At 48.0% G+C, this 13,709-nt stretch overlaps 1 pseudogene; it reads right to left on the reverse strand.

The window, feature by feature from the left end:
* The window catches only part of LOC125444263, a 33,310-nt pseudogene that overhangs the window by 8,000 nt on the left and 11,601 nt on the right, over positions 1-13,709 (reverse strand).

Raw genomic sequence — 13,709 nt, forward strand, 5'->3', positions numbered from 1 at the left:
TGTGCAACTGCTTCTCCCCATCTCGGATGCACAGCTTGAAGAGTTAAGGGGGGCTGTGCATATCAGGGAAGCTGAGAGCGATACTGTCAGGAGTTTAGACTCAGTCAGGAGGCCAAACTCCTGGCAGAGTCAGTCAAGGCAGAATGGTCACAGCTGAGACACCAGACTAAAATGCATCTACCCACTTCAGGAATCAAGTCATATCTGAAGAAGAGCACAGACAGTTCCAGGGGTGATGGGGGTGGAGGAGTCCTTGAAGTGCAGCTACTGCACAGCAGAAATAGTGGATGATGGGTCTATCCTAGTGGCAGAGGATCTATCCTAGGCCATGGCAGTGACACTGCAGCTAACCCTGGTTAGTACTTTGCAGAAGACGACAATAGAAAACCAATTAAGATTGTCACCCCTATCCAAAACAAAAAAAAGGGGACATTTCAGAGGTCCTTCATTCATAATGTCACCATAGGTTAGAAACAACTTGACAGCGCTGAACACGCTCACGCAACTATTTCTAAAATGGCACTGGGCGGCTAGGAGATGGACCCACCGTTGCTGTGACGCTTCATTCGGCTGTTTGACAAATTTGCCACTTACATGGAGAGGATGGGAGCAACCATGTCCAGCGAGGCAATTAGGATCCCCAATTCCGCAATGCCTGCGGTCAGGAGTAAGGCCCAGGTGGGTTCCCCGTTGGCCTTACCATGGCCAAATACCTACGTGGGAGGTGTGGGGCGGGGGACAAAAAGAGAAAAAGACGCCACACAGTCTTAGTAATTTGGTGAGGGGTGAATGAGATTGCTGCAAGCAATACTGTCTTCGTCCATGACCAAATAAGAAAGCGTTGCCATCCCTACCCGCAGGAACGGTATGATGTTGTCCTTTGAAATGGCCTGCAGCAGTCGGGGTGCGCCGGTGAGGCTCTGCAGCCCAGCCCCACAAGTGGAGAAGAAGGAGCCAATGACGATGACCCAAGGAGAGGGCCAGGACAGCGTCCCCACCACCAGGTTCCCGTGAACTGCGTCGCCAAACCTACCCAACAGGAGAACACCGGAATGAGACTGCACGTATTTAGCCGAAATAATGTACAATTTGTCTCCACTATGAAATCAGATGGCTAGTTATAGTTGAGTAACTGACCCAACCATTGTTAGTTGGAGAATATTTACCAAGGACCAGGGAGACAAGGGGAAAGACCAAGCATGGTGTAGCTTGATTGGGTGAGATCTTGGAAACTAAGCAGGGTGGGTACTTGGATAGAGATCCCCATCCCAAGGAAGGCTTTGCAGAGGAAGGCAATGGCAAACCACCTCTGGTTTTTCCTGGGAAAAACCCCATCTCACATCTACAGAACTGGAAGAAACCGAAGCATCATACTCACTTGTCCCTGAGAACAACCCCTTCAATACAAGCCCCAAACAGTACCACATTGCTGAGATCTGGCGTGTCAAGCAGTTAAGGAGCTGTGAGAAGTCAGCGAATGGGAGAGCAGCTGGTAGCATGGTGAAAAGACACGTGGGGCACTTCCATACCTACATGCTGCCCCCCTTCTTTCTCCTGCTCCAGTTGCTCGTCTGCCATGTTGAGCCCCCCCCCCCCCTTCTGCCAGTAAGGATACACACAAAGGAGGTGGTAAGAATGGCCAGGATGGTGCCAATAGGGATAGATTTCTGGGCATCCTTCAAGTCCCCAGAACGATTAGATCCAGCCATGATCCCTGTGGAGATAGAAACACAACCCACACGGGGAAGGGGTTTGATGGCTCAGAACTGACAGGGGCCTGAAAATGTTTCATGACACTTCATCTTGGATCTTAATACACCATAGAGTGTTATGCTATCCCATCGCTTAAGGAACTATGTGTATCCTTTACATACACCTTTCTGCAAAGGAGGCATCACTTCGATGAGGAAACAAATGTTTGATTTTATGGTGGGAAATATTTGAGGGAGAAGAAGAAGAGTTGGATTTATTACCCCCCCTTTCTCTCCTGTAGGAGACTCAAAGGAACTTACCCCCCCCCAACAAACACCCTGTGAGGTAGGTGGGGCTGAGAGAGCTCAGAAGAACTGTGACTAGCCCAAGGTCACCCAGCTGGCATGTGTTGGGAGTGTACAGGCTAATCTGAATTCTCCAGATAAGCCTCCACACCTCAGGTGGCAGAGCGGGGAATCAAACCCGGTTCCTCCAGATTAGAGTACACCTGCTCTTAACCACTACGCCACTGCTGCTGTGGTCCAAAGTGAATCATTACAGGTAAAAGCAAGAAAACCCTTTCACACTGCACTCACAGCTACGGGCTTAAGATTAGCCAGAACTAAGTCGCTGTTCCCCAGGTTGAGAGACTGATTTGCTGAAAGTCCCAGGAATCTATGGGAGAGGTGGGACTCCAGTAAGGTCAACAGTCTACCCTTCAGTTGAGGTTTAGTTCTGGAGATGCATCTGAATGAGCTCCGCCCTTACCAGTGACCGAGGGGAAAAAGATGCCCACGAGGAGGGTGAAAGAAGTGGTGATATCGCCCAGCACGTACTGCTGGTTCAGGGCTCCCAACACATCCACCGAGTGCAAGGACGGTTTCTCGATGATCTCCCCTTTCGTCAGGTAACTGCTCCATAGGTTTTCTGCAAGTAGGGAAGCAGGGGACATCAGGGTAGGCGGACTAGCCAGACACTGCGTGGAGCGTCCCTCGAGTGACTCCAATGTATCGATTTAAACTATTTATATTCCTCTGTTCTCCTGATCAATGGGACTCAAACGGCTTGCGCTAAATTCAAAAGCAAATGAGGAATCGTATCAGCGGAGATACAGGTAAAATTAAGTATGGAACAACCCTTGCTCTAGACTAGGGCTACCAGAAGCATGACAAGAATGCTAATAGACAGATGGCTGTTGCTGCCCTGGGCCAGGCCTCTGGCTCAGGGCAGCAACAGCTGCACATCAAATGACTTCCCCAGCTGTACACATCTAGTGTTTGTAACCCCTGCTGTTCTTTGCTGTGTCTCCTGTTGTTCACGCTGCTCATCCATTGGAGGAGGATTCCCCCTCCGCCCAAGTAGGGTAATGATCACACGAGGGGAATTTTATCAGGTGCCACCTTTTAAGTAGAACTTAGACAGTCCTAGTCAATTTAGGTTGTAATTGTTCAATGTATATATTAGAAACAGATTTTCATGATTAGCGTTTTCAATGTTATCGTCACTGCATGGTTGTTAGGCGCTCTGAGCCTGACTTTCGATAGGAAGAGCAGGATAGACTTTGAATGAATGAACGGAGTTTCAAACCCGGCGTGAGGTTGGGGCCTTCTTCAGACCCGTCCCGCAGTTCAAGTGCTGCCACAGAGGAAGTATGATGCTGAACAATAAGGGTTCTTGCTGACTAAAGCGAGGGACCAATAGATTGTCCCTGCTCTGTCAATCAGAGCGGCCTTGAGGGCACGAACGGATGAGGCAGGTCCCACATATATGGGAAAGAAGAAGAGTTTGGAGTTATATATCCCCTTTCTCTCCTGCAGGAGACTCAAAGGGGCTTACAATCTCCTTGCCCTTCCCCCCTCACAACAAACACCCTGGGAGGTAGGTGGGGCTGAGAGAGCTCCCAAGAACCGTGACTAGCCCAAGGTCACCCAGCTGGCGTGTGTGGGAGTCCACAGGCTAATCTGAATTCCCCAGATAAGCCTCCACAGCTCAAGCGGCAGAGCGGGGAATCAAACCTGGTTCCTCCAGATTAGAATGCACCTGCTCTTAACCACTACGCCACTGCTGCTCCAACCGCTTTCCTTTGTTAGGAGGAACATAATCTCTCTCTTACCAGTAATAACACCACTGGCTGAAGTCCTGGGATGCCCTGGATGACAGTGATTTGGATTCAATGGTGAAAGTACTCGTCACCAAGGAGGCGTTGAGGCGATCGCTGGAATTGCAGAAAGACGGCCCAGAGGCGTAGTGAGTAAGTGAGTGATGTTGTCCCGCTCCTGGAGTCTTGGCGCCAGATGTCAATGTTGTGTGCTGGGGAGAGGGTGGCGGTTCCCCTAGCAATGCACACGCGTAAGTGAAGAAGGGGAGACATATTAATAGTGGTAGGCTAGTTTGATGTCAATGCGTCTATATAAACTTCATTTTGAAAACCCTTACTCCCCGCCGTACCTTCTGAGGACATGGGCAATCATGGTTTTATGAATGGGCAGAGAAGGGATTAGAACAAGTCATACAGCTCTGTCGACAGAGATTCCCCACATCACAAAGCAAAGGGACTCCTTGAGCAACACCACGAAACTGCACTCCCAGAATTCCTGAGGGATTGCCGTGACTATGAGACTGATTCGAGGAGTGGGCGGGGCCGGACTTTCCCAGGTCTCTTACTCGAAGTTGGGCGGTGCGAAGGAGGACTTGATGGCACCAGCGTAGATGGCCAGGATGGAAAGCGATGATTGCACAGGCGAGGAAGAGAGAGGCAAACTTGTTCACGTAGCGCTTCACCACGAACACCACCAGCAATTCATGAAAAGGCGTGGCAGAAAGGCCGAGCCGTACACTTCGCATGTTGTTCCAGCATGGCCGCCCGGGGCTCTTCAGAGGATCACTACTTACTGTGGAAGATGGCTGCCTCGGGGGCAATGTACATCCTGAGAGAGAGGGAGTTGACACGATGTCACCACTAGAGAGAACCAGCCAACACAGATGAGCAATGATTAAAGAGACATGGATTTTGAATGGGATTGGCTCTGATAGAGGCTGCCGCCAGCTGCATCCTCAATAGCATGAGAGGGGCTACAACTGAGCGGCATAGTGCACGCTTCATGCAAGCAGGTGGGATTTTTTTTTGCCTTGGCGATGGGTCTTCCCGGGTGCTTGATACTTTTTTACCAGGAAGATCTCAATGGCTCCCAGGGATATACATTGCAGCTGCAAAAGTGGTGCCCAGGTAGAAGCACCAGTCCCATCGAGCCCCTCCAAACTCAGGCCCCAGGGCTCGTGAGATCATGAAGTATGCGCCTCCAGCTGCAGACAGGGAAAGAAGCAGAAGCTATTAGAGCAAGGGGTCTGCAACCTGCGGCTCTCCAGATGTTCATGGACTACAAATCTCAACAGCCCCTGCCAGCATGGCCAATTAGGGGCTGATGGGATTTGTAGTCCATGAACATCTGGAGAGCCGCAGGTTGCAGACCCCTGGGCTGTATTAGACAATGGGGAGACCTGGCAGGGTTGTGTGGAATCTTACTGGTTGTACTCTTCCCCAATTCCCTACTGCACCCTCTGCTGCGGTTCAGCCTTGTGACTCACCAGGAACTACATTCCATTGGTGGCAATGGCACTCATGCGAAATGGCCGGGTCAGCATTGTCTGAAAAGGAGGTGAGACAACACCCACGAGGGCAGTGGGTAGGAGAGAGAAATCGCACTTCTTTAACATGCAGAACATCTTCTTAACAATTTCCCAATCTTATGCCTTGAACATTTCTAATGTGCGTTTTCTAGTCTGTTTCCCATGAAAAGCAAGACTTATCTCTTCTTATGGGACACTACTGCAAGCAATTCAATTAAAAGGCTGAAGTCGCGAGAACTGCTTTTGCTTCAGTTTGATGAGCAAATGGGCTTTGGTCCAGAGCAGAACGGACAGCCAAACCAAAAGCGTACTGATAATTATTCACCCACTTGAAAACCTTCCGAAAGCGCCACCCTGTAACAGTTGCCAAGGGAACACCTACTTCTGATACTTGTTAAAGCGATATTGTATGATGTTTGATTTGTCGATCTCCTACTGCAGCCCAGATTGAGTTAGAAAATGTTGCCTCCCCACGCTTCGTCCATGTTTGGGGATTTCTCCCTCCCATAGTCTTCCTCCCCAAGACATAAAAAAGACCAAGCGTTCATACTGGGATAGGATGAAGAAGGCAAGGAAGGGGAACTCACACAGCAACAAGCAGATGAAGACAATGCCAAAGGCTTGCAACACGCCAGCTGTTCCCACCACCCAGGTGAGACGCAGGAAGAGAATCACCCCAAAAGAGATGTTCTTGCAGGCAGGGCAGGTAGACAGCCCATGAAGGTGCCCATCTGTGGAGTCTGCAAGGAAGGGAACAGCAAGAGGACCCAAGCTGAGCTTCAGCATCCAACCTTTTCAGCTCATATCTGAAGTCTGTCAAGCCTCCAGAAAAAAGAGAAGAACAGCCATTCACAAGTTACAGTGAACTTACACGTGCAATCAGTATTACAGGATACACAATATGCTTGGTTTTTCTCTATGCATATATTGAGTAATAGTATTATATTCAATGATGGTACTGCCTCAGTATGTGATTCACATTCATATTTACCTAGTGACTTGACTACCACTTTCACTTTGTGACCATGTGTCGAGGTTCTTTCTTACAAAGAAATGCTTGTAATTGTTGCTAGGAAGATGCCGCAGCTTTGGATATCAAGATCCTCACCTTAGTGGGCTTCTTCTTGCCTGGGGGACATTCTCCAGCCTCCTCGTGGTTCACGAGCCCCTATGCGTTAAATTTGGTGTAGTTGACCATGCGGTTGAGCAGCGAGGACACTTTGGGCCGGGTGTCCATCTCTTCCTGCCAAGCAAGAGGGAGGGCAGCAGAAGTGACTGAATATGGCTATGACAAATCCCCTTCATTATGGTTGATTTCACAGCTGCCAGTTCTTTAGCAGGCTGTTGGCCTTTCATTACAATTCAAGCCTCACCCGTCTATATATATAAAAATCTATCAGTGCATTTTTCTGCTAACAGGTAATCTCCCGAACGACTGGACCGATTGCTTTGAAATTTCCACACACCGCATTCGCGTGCGGCCAGGTTTCCATACTGTTTCCACACCTCCTGTTGTGTACATGTCACAACTGTGCCAGTTATTGTGTACATGCCACGCCTGTGACAGTTGGAACCACAGTTCTGTTCCGCAACAGCGCCATCTGCTGGCCGTCAAAGCAACACACCTCTGATACAAGGGAAACAACCATGCCTTCCTTGAAAACCACTGCCTTGTGGAGTGAAAGGGATGGGGCGGGCCATCTGCACATGGCCCACCCACCCTAGCAGAGGAAGGGGAAGGAGAGGGAGGGTCCAGGGGTTTGCTGGACCAAACGCTCTGAAATTTGAACACAACATAGCTCATGCCTCCCAGCGTGTTTTAAGCTAGGTAATTCGCCTGCAAGGGAAGGGAGTGAAGGGGACAGGGCCACCTGCACATGGCCCACCCACCCTAGCAAAGGAAGGGGAATGTTAGGGAGGGACCGGCCGGGTTGCCATGCAAGAGAACGGGAGAGAGGGAGGGGAGAGAGGGGCCCGTTGCCCCTCCCCTCCCTTGAAATGATTATGCAATGACACATGTTCGAACCATTCGCTTCCCCTTTTCTTTCTTTTCCACTTCGCCAGACTCAGCCACAGCAATGCGTGGCCGGGCCCGCTAGTGATTATTATTATTATTTATTGAATTTGTTATACTGCCCACCGCCGAAGAACTCTGGGCAGTGTACAGGTACACATAAAATAGCATTAAAACATAATTTACAGATTAAAAATTTAAAACCATAAACCAAAACAACAGATAGAACAAGCAAATCAAGATGGTGACTTAATATATAGCCTACCCCTCCACCCTGGGGGGGATTGGACATTTTCACAGCCCACTATAACAGTATACAGGGGGTGGCATCTCAACAACCGGCCTCCCCAAAGGCCCGGTCGAACAATTCTGTTTTGCAGACCCTGTGGAACTGCTCAAGGTTCCTGCTCAAGGAACTGCTCAAGAAAGATTAATCCAGAATTCATTAGACACTACTGTGATACTGCTATAAATGAGGGAAGGAGCACCAGGGAAGACAAATTAATACAGATGAGAGAAAAGAAATAGGGCTTATGGTCCTTGGAATGTGTAGTGCAGCTCAAAGTCAATTAAATGAAAAAATGTAAAAAGAAAAGGAAGAAAGATAGATGAGCTGGCCTCCACAATCTTCTAAGAGTTTACAGTATCCTAGAGGGAGGAATTTAGAAGCAGCAAACATTGCCAGTTGTTTATCTCTCTTACACACACACACCATAGTTGCTAGTGAGCCCACAAATTGTCAGTGAAAATGTACAAGGAAGAATGGACAAATGTAGAAGCTGAGGAAAACGGTGGGAACGCCGCAGCTCTCAGCAAACAGCAATGCTCACCTCGAAGAGCGCCAAATTCTTGTCAAAGAATTCATCGCCATCTTCGTAGTTGGTATTGTTGAGATAGGCATGGGGATCCTTCTTGTGCTTGGGATCTGTGATGAAAAAAGAGAGAGCTCAGAAGGAATGGGAAGAGTAGTCCGCAGGCAGGCAGCAATTTTTAATGATTTGCCCAGCACTGACCGTCAAAGGTTTAGGCAATGAGAATAGTAATGGAAACGTTCCAGATCCTCCCAAGAGTGCGAATAGCAGTCTGCCTGCTCAGCTATACTGTTTCACATAAAGATGTTAGTTTGGTCAGTTGAGGTGCAGCAGTTGAGAAAATTGTATGCTTCCACATTAGAAAATAGTCCCAAATGAATATGAAAATTATCATTCGTTTTCATGCGCTGCCTTTGTCAAAACCATTCTTCTGTGCACTATTGAACATGAGCTACTTTGGTGCGTTAAAAAAATCAGCAAGGAAAATGGCACCTATGTGGGCGGGACCTTGAATAGCACACCTTCTCTTCCAGACCACCTGATAGGTCAGCAGAGGAATCACCTGCCCGGGCAGGCAGTGAGCTTCCCCTCACCATCAGTCTTCAAGCAGCAGCTGGATCAGGGGGTCTGCAACCTGCGGTTCTCCAGATGTTCATGGACTACAAATCCCAACAGCCCCTGCCAGTCTGGCCAATTGGCCATGCTGGCAGGGGCTGATGGGAATTGTAGCCCACGAACATCTGGAGAGCCACAAGTTGCAGACCCCTGGGCTGGATGAACACTCATCAGGGATGCTAGGCTGATCCTGCACTAAGCAGAGCAGGAGCATGATTTGGCAGCTAAAGCACAGACCGACCTCCACGTGGAAGCAGTCAAAGTAGCCAATGGAATTAAATCGTGCCAAGATACGCGCGCTGTCAAACACGCCGAGATTCCTTGCCCAGGGCACAGATCGCGGCTCTGCCATACTGGGGCATCTGGTTTCTAGTTAAGTGGAAGGGCGGAAGTAGCCAAATTTTCAAAACGTAGCTGCGAGGCCAAATAACCATCCCTTCTCCTTGTACTTTGGAAACTCCACCCCACCGCCCGACATGCAGTCATCTTCCGTTGCCAACAAGGATTACATGGGAGAAGTGCTGACTTGAATTGTTAAATGCACTTCTGAGCACTCTGCACGTAATTTTCAGGGACGTGGCCTATGCCAAACTAAGGTTGATTGGCGCGTTAGACTCCTCCAACAATATTCTTGTTATGAAACGCTGAAGTCAGCTGGGGATGCGAGAGGAGGCAGGGATCACATCACATGAGAAAACTAATGAAGCGTGACAGCTGTTTACTTGCTGAGGAGTCTCTGGCTTTCTACTTCATTTTGACATTTTTTGTGCAAACCTTAAGGTAGAAAAAAACCCCAACTTTTTACTGCTTAATGAAAAGGTTTGAGACCCCAAGCATCCTAAATCCCGTTTGCACCTCAGCTCACTGCAATTCCTTCCTCCATCCCATTCAAACGCAGAAACCCAGAATATGTTGACCAGAAATGCAGAATATGCTGACCAGCTTCCAAAATTTCCCATATCAACATGTGCTGGTCCTTGGCATTTATGTTCCCCGTGACAGAATATACTTCTCTCTCCTCCACCTTTGGGGCTTTGCCCCAAGCAACTACCAGAACAATGGCTGCTGAGCCCTACCCAGCAAGGCCTGGGGCATGAAATCCGGGCATCTGCCTGGGCTGGATTTACAGCCCAACCTGCTTCCCTCTACAATCAAAGGGTATAATAAACGTCATGTGAGGTATTTTCTTATGCTATCTGCATGGAACAGAATAGAACTTTGGGTAGTTATGAACAGAAAAGGACACATAGGCAAGGGGCCCGAAGATACCAGGTACTGAGCCCGTGGTTTTTAATATATATATTTATATATATTTATACTTATTATTTATTATATATATATATATTCTCAGCTACCAGGAAATGCCAATTCTAATTCAGAAAAGCCATATCAGGCTTTCCTGGATTGTGCTCTGGCCAAATATCTTTGCTGACTGTGCATTTCAAGGGGACTCTTATCTCTTTAGTTCAGAATCAGGGGTGTCAAGAATGTGGCCTGAGGGCAAGATTCTGCCCCTTGACTTATCAGGACCATGAGCCAGTTGAGACACCCCCCACCCCACCCCCACTCCCTGCTGTGGGCTTGCCAGTCCAGGCACCCACCATACCCCACTCCCAATCTGCCCTGGTGAGTCCCCCTACCCCTCCATTCCAATCTGGGGCGGCAAGCCCACTGCTGGTTCACCAGCTGTGGCAAGCACTACCCCCACCCCCCCAGTGCTGATCTGGGCTAGCAAGGCTGCTGTGGGTTGCCAGCTGAGGCAGCAACACATAGACACCTACACACACACACACTACAGTGTTGATCACCTTCTCCACTGCTGTTCTGGACTGGTGAGCTCACTGCAGCCCCACCAGTACCAGCCACCTCCCCCAGTGCTGATCGGGGCTGGCAAGAGCTGCTGCGGGCTCACCAGCCAGGATAGCCCCCAGCACCCTAACCTGACCAAGTCGCGCTGATATCATATCTGGTCATCGCAACAAATGAGTTCAACACCCCTGGTTTAGAAACTGGATTATCCCAGGCTTAAGGGAAGGGAAACAGAGAGGACCTGGCCTATTCCAAAGATTACTGACTCACTTTCAGCTCCCAGGAGCCTCTGGTTTACCTCCTCTAATGTGCTACAATAGAGCTGGGGTAACTGTTTTGCTTCAAGCAGGCCCTTGCGTAACAGTACAGAATTCTTCAGACTGTGCAGAATTCAATGCTGGGCAGAATTCAATGATACCCCCTGTTCTACAAAGGTCAGTGCTGTTCTACAAATACAGCTTAGCTCTACCTAACATGGAGACAAATGGCAATCTCGTGCAGGGAAAATAACTGATGCCGAGGGTAGATGTTACAAGAAGTCAGCATGAGCAAATGTCTACAGCAGAAATCAGATCCTCCAAAACAGCCTCGCAAACAAGTAGGCCGTAGAAATTACTACATGCGTACGCACCGTCAAGTTGCAACAAGCTTGTGGCAAGGAACTTTCAAAGCAAGTGAGAAGCAGAGGTGGTTTGCCATTGCCTTCCTCCACAGGGCCTTCCTTGGTTGGTCTCCCACCCAAGTCCTGACCCCACTTAGCTTCCAAAATCTGACGAGATTGGGCTACAGCTATACCATGCAGACTTACCTCCCACAAAAATTACTAGGTCCACAAAAATATCTGCTAGCTGGCCTTATAAAATATCCATGACCATCATTTGTGCCTTGAAAGGGGGGAGGGAATCCCCAACTTTTGCAACATTTTCCTGCCTGCATGCCTGGAGACAACCTTCATCCTCCAGGCAAGTGGCTAAATACAGGGCTTGTGTGCTCTCAGCAGAGAAATGGGGGCGTGGATTTGATTTCCTTCATTTAACAGCACAAACACACGGAACCCATCACCGATCACCAACACAGCAGAAGGTAACAAAGAAACAAATAGGTGCTCACACATGAAACTCTGAGAGTCTTCACAGTGGACAGCAAGCACAGACACACCCACCACATACCACAGACATCCAAGACTCCTTTGCAATACTGTACCTAGGAGCTGATACTGTTCCCCTGTGATGGAGATTTGACTCACGTCTGAAAAATCAAAAAGATGGGAAAGAAAATGAATGGCAAAATAAACAAGAAGTGAGAGGAGAAAGGGATTGGGGTTCCTCACCACCGCCCCTGCCCCCGGGCAGCTCAGTTCGAAAATGGCTTCCTTCTTCCCACAACCACATCAGCAAAGGAAAAGGGCAAAGGTGTAAAAAGATAATGGACCTTTTTGGCGCCATTTCAAAACCACAAATCGCTATAATGGTGGAAAGGAGAACAGTCAGAGGTTCTCCCATGCTCTGCTGTGAACTATTTACATCCATTCCCTCCATTTACATCCAACAGAGTTGAAAACAGTCAATAATCTAAATGGACAGAGATGATGGGTTGTTTTGCAAGTAGATTTGGGCTCTAAAGAAGTGGGCTGCTAGGAGAACTGGGCATTTCCCTTTCTTTGCTTTCCATATAGGCATAAACTGTGGCTGTGAAAGAGGCAAACTTCTCAACAGATACACCGCTACTGAGTTGCATTGGTCTTGACTTGGCTTCAGAGGCACAATATGGGCCGCCTTCTCTCGCTGTGCCCTTTATTTTAATCTCTGGTTCCTCAAGCAAAAGGATATTTGCGCCCAAGTAGTTTTTCTCTCAACTAACTTACAAAATCCACTGCCAGACAATATGATGACGGCTACGGACTCAGTGATCTTTAGGAGGAGATTAGACAAATTCATCAAAGACCCATGCTGGGGCGTTCCAACGAACAAGAAAAGAATCATGCCAGAGTCAAATCCCTTGCCAATTTTCAAGCCAGTTTAACAGAATTATACGGTTCACTGTATCAAAACATCAAAAGGGAAGAGCTGCAATTGCCAACTTCAGACACAGGTAATCCACCATGTTGTGGGTAATGTTGCCTCAGTGCTATGACGATGTTACAAGTTTCATCAAGGATGTACTGTCCAGTTGTGCCTGTAGATGATCAGCTATCACATGTTCAAATGTTCACCTTCCCCAAAGAGAAGAACTGAGACTGGTCCGAGGTTGGCTCCTTAAGGCATCTGTGCCTAAGGGGTTATTTTTTTTCTCCCAATAGGCAGATGACTACCTCCTTTAATAGTGAAGAGACCTCATGCAGAATTGAGACACGTAATATTCCACCCAGCAAAGTCTCTTTGTTACACTCAACTGGCCCCAACAAGCTAAGACAGGCAGGTCATATAGTCCTATAAAAATAAGGTTTGGCAATATATAGGTCCCATAAGGTCAAGGGATTGAACAGTTAACACTTGAGGGAAAGTTACAGCAAGTTGTTTTTGGTTTGAGGGTGGGACAGATAAATGACAAGGAAAGGAAACAAAGGGGGCGGGGAAACAAGAGGTGATTCTTGCTGGGTTGGTAGAGTACACTGTAGGGTAAGATAAAAGGCTTCCATTGTTTAGAATGGATGAAAAAATCACTGCCTGTATCTTGCTACAGCCGGAGAAGAAAGGCCTGGCAAAGCAAGTTGGATTGTGGAACTTAAACACTGGTCCGCTCGTCTATTTTTTGGGAGGGATTGCAAATCATTTTCTGCTGCCATTTACAAATCAATTTGAATGTGTAAGGATAAGGAGCTCAGTAACTTCTGTTCGGAGGTCTGTCAGGTCCACCGATTATTTGCTTTGAAGCATTTGCTAAAGACTTGTTTTATTTACAAGGTCTTTTGGTAATCTATGTGTGCAGCTGAGGGGCTTACTGACTCATTGATTTTACTGCAGTTTATGTGATCGTGCCATTTTCCCTTGGCTTTCAACCAACGGCTGTTTATATGTGTTTGTTTCATTGCATTTTATGATGATTTTTAATTTCCTCCCCCTAGAACAGGAGGGTATACTCTACAGGAAAGCCAGTGGGAAAATACCTAAGAAATTATTAAAATGGGCGAAAACGTCCCA

This window comes from Sphaerodactylus townsendi, linkage group LG15 (genome assembly GCF_021028975.2).
Source record: "Sphaerodactylus townsendi isolate TG3544 linkage group LG15, MPM_Stown_v2.3, whole genome shotgun sequence".
NCBI lineage: Eukaryota > Metazoa > Chordata > Lepidosauria > Squamata > Sphaerodactylidae > Sphaerodactylus > Sphaerodactylus townsendi.